The following is a 23,173-nucleotide window of genomic DNA, read 5'->3' on the forward strand; positions in this document are numbered from 1 at the left end:
TTTTAATTGTTTTATTGTTGCTGCTCTTGAACTGCCCATATAAATGTTTACAGCATCTCTGCAGAATTTTTGTGGCTTCATTAATCTCAAAAAATCTTCAAAACGAAACGCAGAACTTTATTTATTTTCTTTTTCCAAAACTGTCACTGTTACAGAGATAAGAGTTTTTAAAGTCTCGTTTCTAATTTATTCCTGCCACTTTCAGAATTTTATTCAAACATCTAAAGAAATGATTTTCCCCTCATTTATTATATTCAGAACTGTATGGAAATTGCTCGAGTGCATAAATCTATGGCTTTACTTGTAATGTTAAAAGATCCAACATCCGTCTTATATGCTATTACTTTGTTGTTAAAATTTACTCATTAGTCTACTTTTCACTCTTCACCAATTGAGTTGGGGGTGTAGAGAGATATTCTATTTCCCCACAGATAAACTCAGTCCCCGTCTCAGCTAACTATTCACTCTTCTAAAAGAACATGTTTCTCTCCCTAATGACATTTTGAATGAATTACAGCATGCAAGAGGGGAAATTTTCCTTTGATTTTGAAATTCATTTTCAACTTCTCAAAATGTATTTTAAATGTACATTTGCATGCAGCACATCCACAGCCAGGGTTTGTGATAGCGCTATTATAGTATGCCTTTCATTCTCTAAAGGAACTCTAGCATAACAAGGTGAAGGGGGACCAAAAAAACCAACACACTGAAGCTAAAGCTTTCGTTAACTTCATGAGAATTCTTTGAAATCTACAAGGAAAGGCTAAGGCTCTTTATTAAAGACACTACCAGAAATTTACTAACTATTCCCAGCATCTCATTGGCTATTAGCAACAGAGAAGGGCTCTCTTAAGCTCAAACATGTAAAGTATAGTAAACCCAGGGAGCGTACATGATGGAAATACAGGAGTTGATTATTAATAAACTCATTTTTTTTAAATAAATGGGAGAAATTCATTTTAAACAAACTACCCTATAAACATACAAGTCTTCAAAGTTATGGGTTTATCAGCCATGATATTGCTCCCAGTAATTGCAGGTGAAAGTCACCTCTATTCAGAGAGCCCGCACAAATTCTTATGTACCACTTACATTACACTTAAGTGGGGCACTAAGTGGTAGACAAGCATTGGCCTTGTTCTGGTCCCCTGCATGGGGAGAATTTCACCCAGAAATAGTGCTAATCACATTGGGTGATATATGCCATCATGTGCCAGCAGTGCCCCTCTGCCATGTACATTGGCCAAATCGGACAGTCTCTACGCAAAAGAATAAAACAGACACAAATCAGATGTCAAGAATTATAACATTCAAAAACCAGTCAGAGAACACTTCAACTTCCCTGGTCACTCAATTACAGACTAAAAGTCGTAATTTAAAAAAAAAAATTCAAAAACAGACTCCAACAAGAAACTGCAAAACTGGAATTAATCTGCAAACTGGACACCCTTAAATTAGGCTCCACACCCCCTTTAGTTGGGTGAAATTCTAAAACTAAACATGAAGGGAAGAAAATTATTTACCAGTAATTCTTGCAAAGTAGTAGATATAAAAAACATTACTCTGGGATTATTAAATCAACATTCCCAATTGACAGGTGGGCCATACAGTTACAGGAATCACTTACCCACTATGGAGTCAAAACAGGCAGCAAATGCTTTAACTGACAATCCTTTTTCTACCACACAGAGTACAGTAGCACATAATGATCCCCAACCCTGCAGGAAAGGTGGTTGGGGGAGTGTGTTTATTACAATTTGTACTTGTTTTCTGAAGGTGCAGAACTTCTGATAGGTAATGTTCTTCCCCAAAGGCCAACAGATCCACGCTCTGAGGACAAAAAGCTCCAAGCATGTCTCTAAAAACTATTCACAAAAAACTTATCACAAGACCATGAGGGAAATAATAATGGTATCTTGAAACACACAGTTACTCCTATGAGGTTGAAATTTCCCACGCTTGCTCTCAACTCAGAGGTGAATATTTTTTTGAAAGTCTGTGGAAAATCCCTCCAGTCAGTTGAGAGTTACTGGAAAGTGAATAAAACCCATTCTTTCAGCAATAAGACTTTTTTGCTCACTAATAACTGATAACAGATGAACACACCACCACTAAACTGAACAAGTACTACTTCCTGAGGAGTCAACTTTTTGTTAAAATTTACCATCCCCCCCAAACCTAATAATCAGAAAGTTACAGCAACAGAAAAACACTTCTGAGCATGCTCATTTGTCATCAGCTTATTTTTAGAACAGGCTAGTAGGGCCTCCCCCTCTGACAGTGCCCGGTATTGCCCATCATGGGCCCAGAAGTTGTTGCTGGAGATAAATTCACTGAGACACACTCGGGGGAGAGGGGAACATGGCAAAATTTTCCAGCAGGCACAGATTAAGGGCCTGATCCCACGCACAGTTATTCTTAAACACAGTATTTATGAGCTTATGCACAACAGTAAGCACAACACCTGGCAGTTGTAGCCTTGGGTCTTAAGATTTTATCCTTCTGTTGCCATTGCCATCAACCCAGGCGTACAGAAAAAGGTCTTCAGCCAAATATTAGTAGCAAAGATGGGACTTCAACCCTCCCTTACTCCAGTAGTTCCTTGTTGTAGCAACATGCTAACACCTAGAGGTTCCAGCCAAAATCAGAGTCCAATTGAGCTAACCAGCAGAAGAGAATCCCTGCCCCCAAAAGGTTACATTCTAAATAATCAACACAAAGGACAGGAAAAAGGAAGTATTATTCCAGTTTTACAAATGGAGAATTGAGATAGAGATTAAATGACTTGCCCAAGGTCAAATCATCCTTCCTAATGGTTTTAATACTTATTTATATTATGGACAACTTTGCAGCTTTGCAGCAACAGTAATTTTTTGCATTGCACTTCTTTTCACTTGGATAGCCTTGACACTGAATTAACTTTGTTCAGTTATCTTTATAGAGACTGCACAGAGAGACAAATATTCTGGAACAGTTAACTATGGTAACATGTTGCAGAGAAAAAAAACAGCCTGGATATAGGGGAGTTGGGCTACTTTCAGGGAAGTTCATTTGGTTGCCATATGGGGATGTGGATTTTATGTACCTTATTTCTGGGAAAATTTTGTTTTCCTTGATCTGCATATCATAACAACTGTACTGGATTTTTGTTATGAATAAGGCACTGTGTAAATCATGTTATTAAAAAAAGGAAAAAAAGAATATTCACAAAAGTAAATGACAAAGTATTCAATTTCACACAGTCTGCACAAATGAATTTAACAACCAACCTTACTCATTTTCAAGGACTGAAACTCATTCTATCCTTGAAATTGACTAATGTTCACAGATTGGGGGCATTTTCATGATTTCTGTGTCCTCTGAAATCATGATTTACACATGGCCCTATTTACAAAACTTAGTATAGAGGCTGAGAGGCAGACAGCAAGTCTGAGACTGTGAATATAAGGCATACATTAAGGAGTTATGGGAAAGTCCAACAGTTCTGGACCAGAATATCAACATATTTGGAGAATTTCACATCCGAAAGTTTCCCTTTGAAATAGTCTCTAATTCTTCTTCTTCAAAAAAAGACATTTGATGGAGATCCTAACTTTGTTCAATCAAAACCAATATTTTGCCAACTGATATAAGACACTAATTTTCAATGGAAGCTATGTCAATGCCAAGTTTCACCATTCAAATTTGTTTTGGTTTGTTTTTTTAAGTACAGCCCTCTCCTAAAAAAGCTAGATTTTTTTAAAGATGTATTTATTTAAAGATAAATTACTTCCCTACTCCATTCCCCACATTGAGTCCACTAACTTAAAATATGGCTTAAAGGGATTTTGTTCAAGCTTTCCAAATCAATTAATCTAAGCACGGGGGAAAACTACCCCAAAGATGAGCTTTTTGGAAAGTCAGGAGTAACAAGAACATTATACAAGTAATGGATGCAGTTTTACAACATTAAATATAGAAGCTGCAACTAGCACCACCACTATAGAATGGAACAGAACATATTTTAGAAGCCTGTCAATAATGGTAAGACACCAAATTAATTCCCACAACATACTACCGGTATATTATTAATGTGAAAGGTAGAGCTGTACAAATGTAGATGGAAGCAACAGAGAAGGGAAAGGAAATAAGTACCAATTTATATCCTATTAATGTCCACAGGAAGGGCCTTTATAGCAAACACTGCATTATGTGAAGTATATGGGATCATTAAGTCCAGAAAAGATATGGATTGATTATTTAAGTGTGTGGTTTTCAGCTGTACAATACATTCTCTTTGTTAGCCCAGGAAGTAGAAACTCCTTGAGGACAACAGAATATCCAGCAGACTAAAAAACCACTAATATTTCTAGTATCATTTATGGTCTTGCTGGATGCTGATTATGATTTTGCTAAAACCAATTACACACAGTTCATCCAGTGTATTCCACAGAGCAAGTTCTACACAAAATAGAGGAGGCTGAAGAGAATCATGGATTAAACATTCCTAACTCAGCCAACCTCTCCCAGCCTCAAGTAATATTTTATATTACAGTAAATCCTCACTTAACGTTGTAGTTATGTTCCTGAAAAATGCAACTTTAAGTGAAACAATGTTAAGCGAATCCAATTTCCCCATAAGAATTAATGTAAATAGGGTGGGTTAGGTTCCAGGGCAGCTTCCCCTACTATGCAAGCACCAGAGGTGGGGGGATTCAACCCTCAGCCTGCCCACTCCACTTCTTCCCTCAAGCCCCAACTCTTGACCCACCTCTTCTCCCCCCCACACCTCCTCCCCCTTTACTTGGCTCACTGCATCCTGGCTCCTCCCCCACCCTCCCCTCCCTTCTAAACGCCAAGCCAGCTGATTGCAGTGTAGGGGAGGGAGGGGGGAGGTGCATCAAGTCCTCGCTCCTCCCCGCTCCCTCCTGCCTCCAAAATGCTGCAAGCCAACTAATTGCCGCCGGCAAGAGAGGGAGTGGAGGTGTGCCAAGTCATTGCTTCTCCCGCCTCCCTCCTGCCCAGGGCTATCAGCTGGCTTGCGGCGATTTGGAAGCAGGAGAGAGGGGGAAGGAACAAGGTCTCAGTGCACAGGCTCCCCCTCCCTCTCCTGCCTCCTGAACGCAGCAAAACAGCTGATTGCCCTGGGCAGGAGGGAGGCAGGAGGAGCAAGGACTCGGTGCACCTCCACTCCCTCCCCTGCCTCCTGCCTAGGGCAATCAGCTGGCTTGTGGCGTTTTGGAGGCAGGAGCGAAGGAGGAGGAGTGAGGACTCAGTGTGCAGGCTCACCCTCCCTCCCCTGCCTCCCGAACGCCGGAGGCCAGCTGATTGCTGCCGGTAGGAGGCAGGGGAAGCCTGCACACAGAGTCCTCGCTTCTCCCCGCTCCCTGGGGCAATCAGCTGGCTTGCCACGTTTGGGAGGCAGGGGGAGCCTGCATGCTGAGTCCTCCTCCTCCCCCCTCCCTTCTGCCTCCAAAATGCCGCAAGACAGCTGATTGCCGTGGGCAGGAGGCGGGGGGTGAAGGGGAAAGGTGCTGATATGCACAGTCTGCTGGCAGGCAGGAGGCGCTGGGGAGAGGCGACCGTAGGGAGGCTGCCAGCTGTGGAGAAAGCAGGCAGCCAAACAAAGTAAGAGTGGAGCATCGCACAACTTTAAATGAGTATGTTCCCTAACTGATCAGCAACGTACCAACGAAACAACATTAAGTGGGATGACTTTAAGTGAGGAGTTAATGTACATGCATCAATAGCAAATTAGCACAAGCAATTTTGGATCTGGGCAAATATTTGAAAACATAACAGAAAGTTATATAGGGTTATGGAAAAGGCAATAAGAAGACGTTTTATAAGTACATTAGGAGCAACAGAATGACAAGGGAAAGCATGTGTCCATTACTTTATTAAGGCCTCTGACAGTCTCACATTAGAGACACAAGAGGCGGGTGAGGTAATATCTTTTACTGGACCAAATTCTGTTGGTGAGAGAGACAAGCTTAAACAGAGCTCTTCTTCAGATCTGGAAAATGTACTCATTGTCATAGCGATATACAAAGTAGATCAGATTGTTCATCATAAATACCTCACACTTATTTCAAGGGACTTTTCATGGTGAAGTAACGCCATTAACACCCCTCCAGTCATAGAGGGGAAAGGAGATCTGGGGGTTATAGATTGTTGTAAGAAGCCATTGATCTAGAATTTCTATTCAGTCTGTGATTTTTAGTATCTAGCAAAGTTATGCATTTAAGCTCCCAGGCTCATCTTTTGAGGGTGTTATTCAAGTTTCCTTTGAGGATGAGGACTGAGAGAGTCATATAGAGAGTGATTGCATTATGAAAAGTGTTCACCCACAGGTGATATGGTGTTTTTGTCTCTTATAATTTTTCTGTCTGAGTTCATTCGACAGTCTCATTTCATCCACTTAGTAGTTTTGGGGCTTTTAGTGCACCGGCAATGTACACCATATGTTCTAACAGGCACGTGTAGACAAAAGATTCCCACCTTGTGCCAACAGAATAAAAGGGGTGGAGCAGAACAAAGAGGGCAGTCAATCATGAGAAAGCAGGGCCGGCTCCAGGCACCAGCTGAGCAAGCAGGTGCTTGGGACGGCCAAGGGGAAGGGGCGGCATGTCGGGCTCTTGCGTGGCGGCTCCCACAGTCCCTCTCAGAGGGAAGGACCGGCCGCTGAATTGCCACTGAAGAAGAAAGTGGTGTGGTGAAGCAGCTGCTGATCGCGGCCTTTTTTATTTTTGGCGCCGCTTAGGGTGGCAAAAACCCTGGAGCCAGCCCTGTGAGAAAGCCCCTGCTTTCCACCTAAGATGTCCGCTGGAACTAACAAGGACTGTACCGGGGAAAGGATTGTGCCCAGACTAGGAAGGCGTCTACTCTGTGAAAGAAGCTTATTGGACTATCTCTGAGGATGAGATATTACTTGTAATCAGTTTTTTAAGGTATTAGGCTTAGATTTGCATCTTTTTGCTTTATTTTTCTTGGTGACTTACTTTGTTCTGTGTGTTATTACTTGAAACCACTTAAATCCTACTTTTTATTCTTAATAAAATCACTTTTGTTTATTAATGAACCCAGAGTAAGTGATTAATACCTGGGGTTGCAAACAGCTGTGCATATCTCTCTATCAGTGTTATAGGCAGCTGACAATTTATGAGTTTACCTTGTATAAGCTTTATACAAAGGAAAACGGATTTATTTAGGACCCACTGGGGTCTGGGTGCTGGAGGCAGGTAATCTGCTAAACTGTTTTCAGTTAAGTCTGCAGCTTTGGGTTGTGGCCCAGACCCTGAGTCTGCATTGCAGCAGGCGAGCGTGTCTGGCTCAACAAGACAGGGTTCTGGAATCCCAAACTTGCAGGGAAAACGGGCTCAGAGGTAATCTCAGCACATTAGGTGACATTCCCAAGGTGATCTCTGTGACCAAACCAGTCACAGAGGGTGTTCAGGAAAGGTTTCTTTCAGGATATAGTCCCCACTGAGTACGGTTGTAATTGTTTGATGATACCCCATATGCATTCCATGGGAACTAGGACAGCTCACCAATATGCCAACCTCATAATTTTGCTAGATACTAAAAACCATGGACTGAACAGAAACGCTGGATGTATGGCTTCTTACAATCTATAACCCACTTAACACCCTCCCACTCCAGCATCACCTCTTCCCTTCCTTTCCTTGCTATGACTGGACAGCTGTTAACAGGCAACTTTACCTTTAATTGTCCCTTGAAATGTGTGTTTACTTATGCTAAGCAATCTATTCCATGTTGTATTTAGCTGTGACACTCTGTGTATATCTACACTCCAAGTGTTGGAGTAAATCACAAATTATGAGTCAACAGCATGATGTGGTTGCAAAATAAGGCTAATATCTTTCTGGGCTGTATTAACAGGAGCCTCATATCTAAGACACAGGGAGTAACTGTTCCACTCTGCTCAGCACTGGTGAAGCTTCAGCTGGAGTACTGTATCCAGTTTTGAGCTCCATATTTTAGGAAAGATGTGGATAAATTACAGAGAATCCAGAAAAGAGCAACAGAAGGGATAAAAGGTTTAGAAAACCTGACCTACGGGGAAAGGTTAAGAAAACTGGGCATGTTTAGTTTTGAGAAAAGACAACTGAGGAGGGATCCAATAACAGTTTTCAAATATGTTAAGGGCTGTTAGTGATCCACTCTTCTCCATGTCCATTAAAAGGTAGAACAAGTAGTACTGGGCTTAATCTGCTGCAAGACAGATTTTGGTTAGATACTAGGAAAAAAAATCTAACTCAAAGGATAGTTAAGATCTGGAACAGGCTTCCAAGAGCAGCTGTGGAATCCCCATCACTGGAGGTTTTTAAGAACAGGTTGGACAAACACCTGTCACAGATAGCCTACGTGTTACTAGAGGGCTGAACTTGACTTCTCAAGGTCCCATCCAGCCGTATAGAAACTTATAAGCTACAAATGAGCCTTATCTATAAATAAGGTTGCTGAAACATCTGAAGAGGCTTGCAGTTTTCCCATCTTCTGGAAGTTTCTAGTTACTGACACCAAAAGGAGTAATTTTGTTATATTAGTTCCACATACACTGGCCAATAGTTACATCTTAAAATTCTGGATAAATTTTGTAAACTTTAGTGCCTCAAGTTAAGAAATCAAATCCTTATTTAAGTATTTAAATGGTTTGACTTCCATTGGCGTTGAACATCAACAGAAGCTGTGGGTGCTCAACACCTTTCTATGAGTCAGAGCACTTTTACCTTGAGTACCCAATTTTAGGCAACTCCATTGAAAATGTTGGTTTTAAGGCTACAATTAAATTTAAGAAACAGAACAAAACCCAATAAGTGTAACTAAAACTAACTACTTTAAATGAAAAGGTTCTTGCCCATAATTCCCATTCCCCAAAGTCTGAAAATTCTGCTAGCATGTTTGTTTTCTCTATCATTTTTTCTGAAGTCCCATGAGTTGTTTCTCCACCCATCTTTGAAGTATTTTTAGTCTTAATGTGATCTAAGTTGTATAGTCACCTCTGATTCTTATTAATTTAATATGAACATGAAAAAAGAGTTGGTCTCTTCAATGCTAACCAAATTATTCTCATTGATTCAGCAGAAGTCCACAGCTCAACAAAGATCAAAGTGTCTTTATTTAGTTAACACCTGAACACTTCTAACAATGTTGCCTTAACAACCTCTCTTGGCAAAATAGTCCAGTCTAATTCCAATTAAACTTACTGTTAGAAATCCTTCCTTAATATGAATTTTTTCCTACTGATGGCTGACAAAAAATGACATTGTGTCTTCAAATCAGCGATTAACTTATTTATTTCAGCAAATGGATGACCAGAAATTCCGTTTAGAACAATTTAACCATTTCAGGCTAGAATGGTCTTCATGTTTAGATCTTTAAAAATAACATTTGTATGCTTTTTCAGAGAAGCTTTAGCCAGAAAGCACAGTGCTATCTGAAATATCTTCTGCAGATAAGCAAAAGGAATCTTGAGTGCTTTCTTTAGGCATCTATCCTACCAGTAAGAATCTTATACAAAACAAGCCATAATTTCCTTTTGGAGAAAAACTGAAGCAGTTCAAAACTTTCCACAGCTTTCCTCTGGTATAAGATGCTGAGTTTCATTCCCACCTGAATTGAGGACTGAAATGGGAATTAAGAAATTTTTTTTTGCCACAGTTGATTAGAAGTCACCACATCTGAAGAATTCAACAAACAAGTTAGGCTTCTGTAAACACCTCAGAGTTCAATTAATCTGTGTGCTGAGGATAACACATTATATATACACATCACTTCGATCATCTCTGGAGGTCTTTGCAATGGCACAAGAGCCTTTTGCTGACCCTTTATACAGGGGCAAATTTCATCTGAAAGAAGAAAAGAAAGAGCTGACAAACCTATCAGCTAGATATGGAAAAACCCTGATAACCTCTAACTTTAGCTGACACCAAAGGACATCATCAATGTGGCTAAATGACATTATCAAGTGGAATTTCTTTTTACTCATAATGCAACTTTTCTAGAGTAAATCATAAATATTTCTGAGGAGTTTCTCTAACAGGGACACGAAGAGGAGACATGTTCTTCAGTTTTATTCATGCAAAACAATCCAAGTCTGACTCTCCAAACAGGCTATATAGGCAAGTCGCATCATATGTGCATTTAACATACGTGAATTCAACTATACGCGCTCGGCAAAAAAAAGAAAAACAAGATACCTGTAAATAATGCTGGTGATTCCACCCAATGAGCGTATGCCCTGGAGTGAGCATGAGATGGGAGACATGAATCTGCCGTACCCTCAGTCAGTCTCAGTTCCCGTGTGCCTCTCATAGTGTCAGCATCTCGCCACGCTGAGTGTGATTCTAGTGTTTAAAGACACGTATTTTTCGTACAACATGGCCCCTAAACGCAAGCCAACTACTTCATCTGATGCTCAAACGAAGAAACAGCGATCTTTTCCAACACTGGAGGAAAAACTGGCTGTGTTGGACTTATTGAGAGACAGTATGTCGGTCTCCAACGTGGCACATAAATATGGCCGCAATGAATCTAGCATCCATGCTATCAAGATTCAAGAGAGAAATTCGTCAAGACGTGGCATCAAGTGCTCCAATAACTGCTAAGGTGACAAGCCAGGTCTGTTATAAGACTTTAGTGAAGACTGAAAAAGCATTAAACTCATGACTGGACGTCATAATTATAAACGTGTGCCAATCGGTGTCAACACACTGCAAGAAAAAGCTCTCAGCCTCTACATGCTGTTCAAACCTCCTGTCAAAGAGGAATGCCCTTCTGATGAGAAGGAATTCAAAGCCAGCAAAGGTTGGCTTAATAGTTTTGGGAACCGCTTCAACCTCAAAAACGTGCAGACTACTGGTGAAGCTGCATCTGCCAATGAAGAGGCAGCAAAGGGACAGCTCAGTGGTTTGAGCATTGGCCTGCTAAACCCAAGGTTGTGGGTTCAATCCTTGAGGGGACCACTTAGGGATCTGGGGCAAAAATCTGTCTGAGGATTGGTCCTGATTTGAGCAGGGGGTTGGACTAGATGATCTCCTGAGGTTCCTTCCAACCCTGAGATTCTATGTTATAAAAGCCTACCCCAAACAATTAAAGAAAATCATAGAAGAAAAGGGCTATCTTCTGGAACAAGCTTTCAATGCTGATGAGACTGGGCTCTTCTGGAAAAAAATGCCCAACCACACTTACATTTGGAAATCAGAAAGACAAGCCCTTGGCTTCAAAGCAGCTAAAGACCATGTGACTGTGCTGTCTTGTGGCAATGCGGCTGGGCATTTAATAAAGAGACCGTATTTAGTCCCTGACATTTAACACACAAGCTTGAGACTTGGGAAACACACTATGAGCTCAAGTGTTCTATAGAGAAGCTCTGAAAGCTGCAGGTCAAACCACGAAGTAATATTAACTAATTAAAGCCACCACACCTGTCTTGGGTATGTAGCCTATGCATAAGAATGGCCATACTGGGTCAGAACAAAGGTCCATCTAGCCCAGTATCCTGTCTTCCAACAGCGGCCAATGCCAGATGCCCCAGAGGGAATGAACAGAACAGTTAATCATCAAGTGATTCATCCCCTGTCGCTCAATCCCAGCTTCTTGCAAACAGAGGCTAGAGACACCATCCCTGCCAATCCCAGCTAACAGCCATCGATGGATCTATCCTTCATGAACTTATCTAGTTCTTTTTTGAACCGTGTTGTAGTCTTCGCCTTCACAACACTTCACTCTGCAATTGCAGCAACTAACCATTAAAGCACACCAAGTCAATATGGTCTAGTTTTCCAGTAATTTTTTCCTTTATGGACTTCTAAGGCAGAATTTTTAACTGCTGATGCACTACAGACTGGCTGCCAGTCTGATCCATGGAAAGCAAACCCTTAGGATACAGAGGTGAGACAGAATGCTTTGAGAAGTTCCAATGATTGGTTCCACGTTTACAGATGCCTCAGGAAAAGGCATCTCTGACTGGTTTAAACAATTTTCACCTGAGATGGAGAAAGAACAAGAAAAAAAGAAAAAACCTGAAAACTTACCTCTACCTTTCCAGAGGTGGACGATGACTCATGGGAAAAAATGGACTCTCCAGTAAATTAAACAGTAAAACAAAAGAATCCTAGAACTTCAGCAAACACAAGCACTGATCGTCCATGGGCAGTCTTCAGATGAACTCTCCCAGCAGGGGACCAACAGCAGTTATTGAATTCTGGTGAGAAAAAGGGCAAACAGACATTTTGGTTACATTACTGTCTCCCAATAAACAAAATGATACAGGATTCAACTTTCAGCATCTTAAGTGAAAAATAGCAGTTAGTTAATTTCAACATTAATTTGTGGCAATATCATATTAAAAGCATGTTGGTCTTATTAATGCTACACACACCAAGGCAGTTTGTTCTTTGGTTGCATTACAAAAAGGCTTAATAGGGTAGCAGTTTTTCCAGCCTTTAGTGACTTGGAAAAAATCAACATTTAAAGACCTTATTCCTCAGAAAATCCATGCTAAAGAATGGAAGTTTCACAGTCCAGAAACTCTAGAGCTTTTAACAAACATTAGATTCAATGTCACTAGCAGATATGCTTATCTTCTGCCTCTTTCTCTCTCTTATACAATTCCTAAAACAGAATACCCACAGGAAAAAGCAGCACAGATCCAGAAACAAACTGATTACAATTTGTGATAGCCAGACATCATCCATGAAGACACAAATGAGCACCAAAAAATTAAGCTGACGTTCATCAGCGCTAGACTGGTGGTCAACAGTCCTCAAATCATCAGTGAATTCATTATGGATGGGCCCCAGATGCAATATGATCACCATCTGAGCACTGCTTCACAGGATGTGGGTACGAATTTGCTTCTGTTATAGTTCAAGAAGGATCATCCAGTGACTAGGGCACTAACCCAGGACTCCGGAAACCTGAGTTCAAGTCCCTGCACCTCCACAGACTACAGCAAGTCATTTAGCGTCTCTGTGCCTCAGTGCCCCATCTGTAAATTGGAAATAAATAGTACTTCCTTACCTTGCAGGGGTGTTGAGAATAAATATATTAAAGATTGCAAAGGGTTTATAATACAGCAAATGGGGATATATAAGTGCCTAAGAAACTGCAAATTACTATCCGTCTAGAACAAAAGGAAACCAGGCAGTAATTATGACTCCCTAAAGCCACAATTCCTTCCCTCAGCTGTTCCTGCAGCAGGAGAGCAGTGCATCATCCCCATTCTATGGGCTGTGTACAGAGCCCACTACAACGAGGCCCTGATCTCTAACTGGAGTTCCCTAGGGCTACAGTAACAACAGTAAAAAGAACAGGAGTACCTGTGGCACCTTAGAGACTAACGAATTTATTTGAGCATAAGCTTTCATGGGCTAAAACCCACTTCATCGGATGCATGCAGTGGAAAATACAGTAGGAAGAGAGAGATATATACACAGAGAACATGAAACGATGGGTGTCACCATACACATTCTAATGAGAACAATCAGTTAAGGTGAGCTATTACCAGCAGGAGAGAAAAAAAACTTTTTGTAGTGGTAATCAAAATGGTCCATTTGCAGCAGTTGACAAGAAGTTGTGAGGAACAGTGGGGGGGATAAACATGGGGAAATAGTTTTACTTTGTGTATTTACCCATCCAGTCCCAGTCTTTATTCAAGACTAATTTAATGGTGTCCATTTTGCAAATTAATTCCAATTCAGCAGTCTCTCATTGGAGTCTGTTTTTGAAGTTTTTTTGTCGTAATATTGCGACTTTTAGATCTGTAATCGAGTGATCAGGGAGATTGAAGTGTTCTGTGACTGGTTTTTGAATGTTATAATTCTTGACGTCTGAGTTGTGTCCATTTATTCTTTTACGTAGAGACTGTCCGGTCTGGCCAATGTACATGGCGGAAGCATGTTAAACATTAAAATCAGGCCCAGAGATGGTCCACCTCGCTTCTACCAGATTACAAACAGAATACGGCACCTATCAGTAATGTGTACACTTGGAACTTTAAAAGGGTCAGTTACCCAAAGCTTAAAGAAACTGGTCAGCATAACTGATAGAAAGTGTTAGCAAAAATTGGAAATCACACAAGGTCTTCCTACTACAGCCTGAATGATGCAATTGCACAAACCTGAGGGAAAATGACGCTACTCAAAAAACTATCTTGGTTAAAAGGAGATGTGAAAGCAGCAATAAAATATGGAAAAAAACCAATATATAAGGACCACAAAAAGGGGAAGTTAATAGCAACAAATTAAAGTTAAAAAAATGCAGGCAACTGATAAGTACAAAAAAATCAATGAAATATTATTGGCCAATAGGGTTAAAGCCAACAAGGCATTTTTAAATCATATTAGGAACAATAAGACATTTGACTTAGTACCACATGACATTTTGTTTTAAAAACTTGCTTTACATGGAACTAATAGGGCACATATTACATGAATTAAAAATTTAATAACACCTAAACTTTGAGACCAGTGAATATGGAGATATTAACAAGTAGGGCAGTTACTAGTGGAGTCTTGTAAGGATCGGTTCTTAGTATAACACTATTCAACACCTTTATCAGTGATCTAGATGATAATATAAAATCTTTGCTGATAAAATTTGCAGAGGCACAGATTGGTGGGATAGCAAACAACGAGGACAAGATACTGTTACAAAGCAATCTGAGTCACCAGGTTAAGTGCCTCAATCCCACAAAGTGTGTTTCAATACAACAAAATGTACGGTAATACATCTGAGAACAAAGAATGCAGCCAAAACTACAAGATAGGAGACGGGGTTGGAAAGCAGTGACTCAGAGAAGGACTTGGGGTCATCATAGGTAACCGCCTCAACATGAGTGCTCAGTACAATGTTGTGGCAAAGGCGGCCGCTACAGTCACTGAATGTATAAAAAGCGGAATATCTAGTACAAGTAGGGAAGTGATCTTGCTTTGGTACACTACACTGGTAAGAGCACTACTAGATTAGACACCAGCACTGGACACACGCTTCAGGGAGGATGAAGAAATACTGGAGAAAGTCAAAGAAGAGTCACAAAAACAATCCGGGGGGCTGGAAAACAAGCCTTACAATGTGAGATTTAAGGAGCTCAATCTATTCATTTTATCAAAAGGAAGGCTGAGAGGTGATATGAGGGGAGGGAATAGCTCAGTGGTTTGAGCACTGGCCTGCTAAACCCAGGGTTGAGAGTTCCATCCTTGAGGGGGCCATTTAGGGATTCACTCACAAAAGCTCATGCTCCAATACGTTTGCTAGTCTATAAGGTGCCACAGAACTCTTTGCCGCTTTTACAGATCCAGATTAACATGGCTATCCCTCTGATACGGTGTATAGTTAGTTACACGTGGGAAATATATCTGATGGCAGAGGCATTTCAATCTTGCAGACAAAGGCAAAACAAGATCCAAGGGTTGGAAATAGAAGTTAAACAAATTCAACCTTGAAATAAGTGAAGATAATTAAACCTGGAACAGCTTAACAGGGGAGGTGGTAGACTCACCATCACTTGTAGTCTTTAAAATAAAATTAGACATTTTTCTGAAAGATAACGCTTTAATCCAGTTTCTGGGAAAAACAAACAAACAATCTGTGCACACAGGAGGGGAGACTAGATGATCATAGTGGTACCTTCTGGAGTTTGATTATATGAATCTACTGAGCACACCAAAGAACAAGAAAGGGCAAGAAGGGAGATAGGTTAGAATTCAATAGTCTCATCTAACCATAAATACAATTAAGTTTCTCCCAACCCCCTGGAACTAGAAAATCTTTCAAATTCCTTCATCTAATAGACAGCGACAAAGGAATCTAGGACTTCAAACTCATTTATAAACCCGAAAAGCCCAAGGAGTTCATAAAGAAGCTGACTGAGACTCTGTCAGCAACAGTGAAGTTCTCTGGACTTATAACCCTAGGTGATGTCAATATCACAGAATCATAGAATACCAGGGTTGGAAGGGACCTCAGGAGGTCATCTAGTCCAACCCCCTGCTCAAAGCAGGACCAATCCCCAGACAGATTTTTGCCCCAAATCCCTAAACGGCCCCCTCAAGGATTGAGCTCACAATCCTGCGTTTAGCAGGCCAATGCTCAAACCACTGAGCTATCACTCCCACCTCCTATTCATGCTGACAGGACCTTGGACACAAACACCCCAAAATTTGTCTCCTCTCTTTCCATCCTAAAACATTCACTAATAATTTCTAGTCTAATTCACAGGGCTGGCCATACGTTGGATCGGATGTAGACAGAGATCATCATAAGCCAAACGCTGCTCTGGATTAGACTACCACCTAACATAAGCAGCATGAAAAAAAAAATAATGAGTCCTTGGGGCACCTTAGAGACTAACAAATTTATTTGAGCATACTCTTCCGTGGGCTAGAACCCACTTCATCAGATGTATGAAGTAAAAGATACAGGAGCAGGTATAAATACATGAAAGGATGTGGGGTGCTTTACCAAGTGTTAAGTCAGTCTAACAAGATAAATCAACTAACAGCAGGATATCAAGGGAGGAGAAGTAACTTTTGAAGTGGTAAGAAAGTGGCCCATTACTGACAGTTGACAAGAAGGTGTGAGTAACAGTAGGGAGAAATTAGTATTGGGGAAATTAAGTTTAGCTTTTGTAATGACCCAACCACTCCCAGTCTTTATTCAGGCCTAATCTGATGGTATCTATCTTGCAAATTAATTCCAGTTTTGCAGCTTCACGTTGGAGCCCTGTTTTTAAAGTTTTTTTCTGGACGAACTGCCACTTTGAGGTCTGTTATTGAGTGACCAGAGAGACTGAAGTGTTCTCCTACTGGTTTTTTAATGTTATGATTCCTGATGTCACATGTGTGTCCATTTATTCTTTTGAGTAGAGACCACCCGGTTTGGCCAATGTACATGGCAGAGGGGCATTGCTGGCACATGATGGCATATATCACATTGGTAGATGTGCAGCTAAACGAACCCCAGATGGTGTGGCTGATGTGGTTAGGTCCTATGATGCTGTCCCTTGAATAGATATGTGGACAGGGTTGGCACCAGGGTTTGGTTCCTGGGTTGGTGTTTCTGTTTTGTGGTGTGCAGTTGCTGGTATTTGCTTCAGGTTGGGAGGCTGTCTGTAAGCAAGGACTGGCCTGTCTCCCAAGGTCTGTGAGGGTGAGGGATCGTCTTTCAGGATAGGTTGTAGATCCCTTTTAGTTGGTGACTGTAGGTGACAGCTAGTGGCGTTCTGTTACTTTCTTTGTTGTGCCTGTCTTGTAGCTGGTGACTTCTCGGTATCCTTCTAGCTCTGTCAGTCTGTTTCTTCACTTCACCGGGTAGGTATTGCAGTTTTAAGAAGGCTTGATAAAGATTCTGTATGTGTTTGTCTCTATCTGACGGATCAGAGCAAATGCGGTTGTATCGCAGAGCTTGGCTGTAGACAACGGATCAAGTGGTGTGGTCTGGATGAAAGCTGGAGGCATGCAGGTAAGTATAGCGGTCAGCAGGTTTCCGGTATAGGGTGGAGGTTACGTGCCCATCGCTTATTAGCACTGTAGTGTCTAGGAGTGGACTTCTTCTGTGGACTGGTCCAGGCTGAGGCTGATGGTGGAGTGGAAATCGTTGAACTCTTGATGGAATTCCTCAAGGGCCTCCCTGCCTCTGGGCACCAGGATAGCGATTTTGTACAATTCAGCCAAGAAATATCACGGACTCCCCAGATTCCAGTACATAAAGGTCGACTAATTTAAATCAAAGTGATTTAAATTACTGATTATATGCATATTTTAAATCAGCAGGCAAGAAATCTTGATTTAAAAATCATTGATTTTAATCTCATTTTGCATTTACTTTTTATTTGTTTTCCTATAGAAAGGCTGAGTATTGATTAGTAACCATTAAAAAAAACGTTACTCACCTTTCTGTAACTGTTGTTCCTCGAGAAGTGTTGCTCATATCTATTCCAGTTAGGCGTGTGCGCACGTGGCGTGCATGGATGTCAGAAACTTCTTCCCTAGCAGCTACCCGTTGGGCTGGCTGGGGAGCCCCATGGAGTGGCGCCGGTATGGTGCTTTATATAAGACCCTGCCAGCCCGACCCCCCTTCAGTTCGTTCTTGCCGGCTACTCCGACAGAGGGGAAGGTGAGCGGGAATGGAATAGATATGAGCAACACATCTCGAAGAACAACAGTTACAGAAAGGAGATTAACTGTTTTTTCTTCTTCAAGTGCTTGCTCATATCAATTTCAAGTAGGTGACTCCCAAGCCTTACCTCGGAAGTGGGGTCAGAGTCAAGGTACCGCAGAATGAAGAATTGCTCTGCCAAAAACCACATCATCACGAGAGTGCTGGACGATGGCATAGTGGGATGTGAAGGTGTGCACTGAGGCCCACGTGGCAGCTCTGCAAATTTCCTGAAGGGGAACGTGTGCCAGAAAGGCTGCTGATCATGCCTGAGCTCTAGTGGAGTGAGCCATCAGAGCAGGAGGAGGGATGTGTGCCAAGCTGAAGCAGGTACGGATACATGCTGTGATCCATGAAGATATCCGCTGGGAGGAGACCAGTGCGCCTTTCATGCAATCTGCGATGGCCACGAACAACTGGGTTGTCTTATGGAATGGTTTTGTCCAGTCTATAGAAGGCGAGCGCCCTCCTAATGTCCAGTGAATGGAGGAGTTGTTCCCGAAGGTCGGTGTGTGGTTTTGGGTAAACATCTGCCAGGAAAACGTCCTGACTTGCATGGAAATGGGACAACACTTTTGGCAGCAAGGCTGGGTAAAGTCTCAGCTGGACTTTATGAAAAATGGTATAAGGTGGTTCACAGGTAAGAGCCCGTAGCTCAGACACCCGAAGCGCTGAAGTGATGGCCACTAGGAAGGTGACCTTCCAGGAAAGATAGAGGAGTGAGCAGGAAGCCAGTAGCTCGAAGGGAGGGCCCATAAGGCAGGAAAGAACCAAGTTAAGGTCCCATGCAGGTCCAGGAGGCTTTGTTGGAGGATAGATTTTTTCCAGGCCTTTGAGGAAAAGCCATATGAGCGGGTGTGCAAACACCAAGCACCTGGGTGGAACGCAGAAATGACTGCGAGGTGGACCTTGAGAGCGCCAAAGGCTAAATATAAATATATTCATAGTCTTCATTTTTATATATTGCTGTTATGTTATTTACTTACTAGATTAATTTTTACTTGTGATTTCTGTCAAGCTTCACTTGGATGAAAACTAGAATTCAATGAATACACAAGAACAGCATCTAAAAATTGTTTATTACATAAATAAAACTGCTTTAAATGTACTGGACACCTAACGAAAGAGCAGGTTTATTAATACGTTTTGCATTTTAGAAAAACTGGTTGTTTTTTTAAACAAAAGTAACATTATCTGCAGTTATTGAACTGAACTGATTGTTTCTGGTCACCACGACCTTCAAGATTTTAGAACTAAGAGAGCTCCTTTTTCTCACCTCAGTTTTATTCATAGAATGAAGGAAGAAAATAAGCTTTCCTGCTTTTTCAACCCCTCATCAGTTTCTCAACTTTGAATGAACTAATCATTGAAGTAAAATAGCTGAATGAACTGAAATGAAGAAAATCTTCTCTTTGCATCTGCAGAAGAGGCTACTGCTATCAAAAGCTGGTTTAATACTTAAACAAATTTTGGTTCCAGGTGCTTAATCAGAGACTTTCACCAGTTCAGTGGTTTCTTAAAAATTTTGTCAGCAAACACGTACTGGTTGATTTTTTTAATTTAATTTAAATGATTTAATAGATTATAATAAATTTAGGCTTTAATATAGGTTGTCATAATTTTAAATAGGTTTATTTTTAAAAAGAAAATGCATTTAATTTAAACAAATTAACTTTTTTTTTTAATCATCTATTTTTATCCACTCTGATATTTGGTGGCAACAGCCCAGCAAGGGACCAAAGAGCAATCAAATTGCGCATCGTTATGACCACACATTAACCACTGTAATCAAAATAACAGCTCCCAAACAACATTCTGCCTTCACATCATTCACATAGGTCTCTGTGTGACTAGCATAATATGAAAAGAAACTACAGCACTGAAATCTAGGTAAGGTAGAAATATTGAAACAAAATTTTCAGTATGTAAAAAATACACTAAGGCAAAACAACAGGCTAAAATCCTTTTTCTCCTCTTCTGCAGAAGCCACCCAAAAAAGCTCTTCTGGTTAATGAAGCCCAACTGACTGTAGCCTGCAGAAGAATCCAGTACCACTTTCTGCTATCTTCTTCCTTACCAAACATCCCCCATATCGCCAATAGTTTCTTGGGGCACACAGAATCAAATATTACATACAACTTCAATATCTGGTCACCTCCCTTCCCCAAGTTTGATCCTTCTACACATCAGGAAGCCCTGGACAAACTGAATGAAACAGAAGCCTCCACTTGCGAGTCAGACCTTTGCCTTTCCTGGCTGGGGAAAGTTTCAAGAATAACTGACAGATTGCCAGTGCCTTGTCCAACGAAGGACCTGTCTCTCCCAGTTTACAGCAAGACCAATCTTGAAACATTTATTAACTCTACAGAACAAGACTTCCACCACCTGGAGTCAAATCTCCTACTCCTGAGCAAGCTGACTGAGAAGATAATGAACAGCAGTTCCTGAGCACATCATCTACAGCCTATAACCTAGATACAGGATCAGTATCACCCCTGTACCACTCTCTCCACAAGTTCCTTACTGAACTTCATCAAGATTCTAGTCTTTTCTTTGAAATCTTGCAAAAAAACTGGTACCAAGGTACCTAAAAGTTCACCTCATCCTCCAAGTCTCAATTGCTCAACCGCTCTGCTCCTCATGAATAAAGGAACTATTTACCACAAAGGTGACGCTCACAGGGGTTTTCTTGGCAGCTATGTTGTAGAATTCACTCTCAGAGGACTAAGATTAGCCAACACGCTCATCAATTTTCAGATCTAAATGTAATAAAAAAAATCTCACATCTTTGACTACTTTTTCCCACAAAGCAACACACCCTATTAGTATTTAGGTCAGAGAAAGAATTTAAAGTGTAGAAATTACTGTCCATGAAGGGCTGCAGGTGGAGAAAATGGAGAGGAAACTTCGCTTTCATTTGTTGATGTACAGCACTTTGTAAAAGTTTTTTACACTTCAAATGGTGCTCACAGGCCATGGTATAAGAACCTGAACAGAACAGAATAGTGGATGTAGCCTTTTATCCCTTTAGGGATACTGTAAGTGCCATGTCACTTACGCTTCCTCCACTACAAGGAACAAGTTTCACCAATTCAATCCCGCATATTGCAGCAGCCAAATCACTGACCTAAACCATCATAATTTTTTCAGCCACCAAGTCTCCCAAAATTTTCACCCATGTAAACCCTTGTATTCAAAACCCAAATTCCAATATGTAACAAATCATAAATTGGTCAGACTTCAATTGGCAGAAGCACAGACATTGGTCATATGAGTCTGCACTCCACCCTATGATCTACTGTCAGAATTCAAATGAGAAAGGTTTCAGAGTGGTAACCGTGTTAGGCTGTATCAGCAAAAACAACAAAAAGTCCTTAGAGACTAACAAACAGGGATCTGGTCGCTCAATAACGGACTTAGAAATGGCAATTCTTCACAAAAAATTTTCAAGAACAGACTCCAATGAGAAACTGCAGAACTGGAATTAATTTGCAAACTGGACACCATCAAATTAGGCCTCAATAAAGATTGGAAGTGGATGAGTCATTACAAAAACTAATTTCCCCAGACTAATTTCCCCCTACTGTTACTCACACCTTCTTGTCAACTGTTTGAAATGGGCCACCCCCATTAACACTATAAAGGTGATTTTTTCCTACCTAGGTATTCTACTGCTAATTGAATTGTCTTGTTACCACTGACCCCCGAACTTGCTAAGGCAACTCCCATCTTTTCATATACTGTGTATAAATACCTGCTACTGTATTTTCAACTCCATGCATCTGATGAAGTGGGTTTTAGCCCACAAAAGCTTATGACCAAATAAATTTGTTAGTCTCTAAGGTGCCACAAGGACTCCTTGTTGTTTTTTCAAATGAGAAAGTGAGCCGCCCAAAAGGGGAACCTTTGCTAATAGTCAGATCAGCATAACAATCATCTATTTCTCAAGCCAATCAAAAGCAATACAGTCTCTGGTAATCAGGTATACTGATTACAGAATCAAACACATAGGCCAGAGTCTCATTATTACTTCTCTGTTGGCCATTGTTGTAGCTCTCTCTCTATAATATAGCATCACACACATATTCTTACATTCCTTATTGAAAAGACTACTTATCTGAAAGTTTATATATAATTACATGGACCTATCTGAAACTTATATATAAACTTTCAGATAGGTCCATGTAATTATATATAAACTTTCAGATAAGGAGTCTTTTCAATAAGGAATGTAGGAATCACCAGACTGGATCAGACAGGTCCATGTAATTCAGTGGTCTGCACCAACTGCTTCAGAGGAAAGCATATGAAGTAGTAAGCAGATGTGGGTTAGCCTGCCTCATGTGAAAGTCTTCTCTTAACCTCTGACAGTTAAAAGAGTATTGTTCAAACCCTGAGGCATGAGGTTTTATAGCTCTCAAACTTTTTTTTAGCATTAACTAAGCAACTCTGGATAAACTTGTTATCCACATAAATGTCTGCTCCCTCTTTAAATCCTATTAAGTTCTTGGCTGCAGCATCATGAGGCAATGCGTTCCACAGCCATATGTATTATGCAGAAAAGTATTTCTTTTTCCTAGATTTTAAATTTACCACATTTCCACTTAACTGAATGACTCATTGTTCTTGTTCTGTGAACTAAGGAGAATAGAAGTTTCCGATCTATCCTCTCTACACCATTCGTTAGTTGTATGTCTCCTTGTCGCCTCTCTGAGGTAAGCAATCCCTACCTTTTCAATCTCACTTAGTATGAGAGTTTTTCTACTCCCCTAATCATTCTTGATGCCACTCCCTGACCCCTTCTTATTCTGCAATATTCTGTTTGAGATAGAATCATAGGACAGGAGGGGATCTCAAGAGGTAATCTAGTCCAGTCCCCTGCACTCGTGGCAGAAGTATTATCTATTCTAGACCAACCCTGACAGGTGTTTGTTCTAACCTGCTCTTAAATATCTCCAGTGATGGAGATTCCACAACCTCCCTAAGCAATTTATTCCAGTGCATGGAGTGA

The 23,173-nt window shown here is 40.9% G+C and overlaps 1 protein-coding gene across 8 annotated transcripts in view; it reads right to left on the reverse strand.

The window, feature by feature from the left end:
- The window catches only part of NCOA1 (nuclear receptor coactivator 1), a 344,103-nt gene that overhangs the window by 240,832 nt on the left and 80,098 nt on the right, over positions 1-23,173 (reverse strand). For 7 of the 8 annotated variants that reach the window (XM_030555146.1, XM_030555143.1, XM_030555142.1 and 4 more), the window contains exon 2: positions 12,039-12,208. The gene's annotated coding sequence lies outside the window, so the exon portion shown is untranslated. Of the gene's footprint in view, positions 1-10,202; positions 10,350-12,038; positions 12,209-23,173 lie in introns of all 8 variants that reach the window. The other variant, XM_030555140.1, reaches the window with a different exon arrangement.

The sequence above is a fragment of the Gopherus evgoodei genome, chromosome 3 (assembly GCF_007399415.2).
Source record: "Gopherus evgoodei ecotype Sinaloan lineage chromosome 3, rGopEvg1_v1.p, whole genome shotgun sequence".
Taxonomy (NCBI): domain Eukaryota; kingdom Metazoa; phylum Chordata; order Testudines; family Testudinidae; genus Gopherus; species Gopherus evgoodei.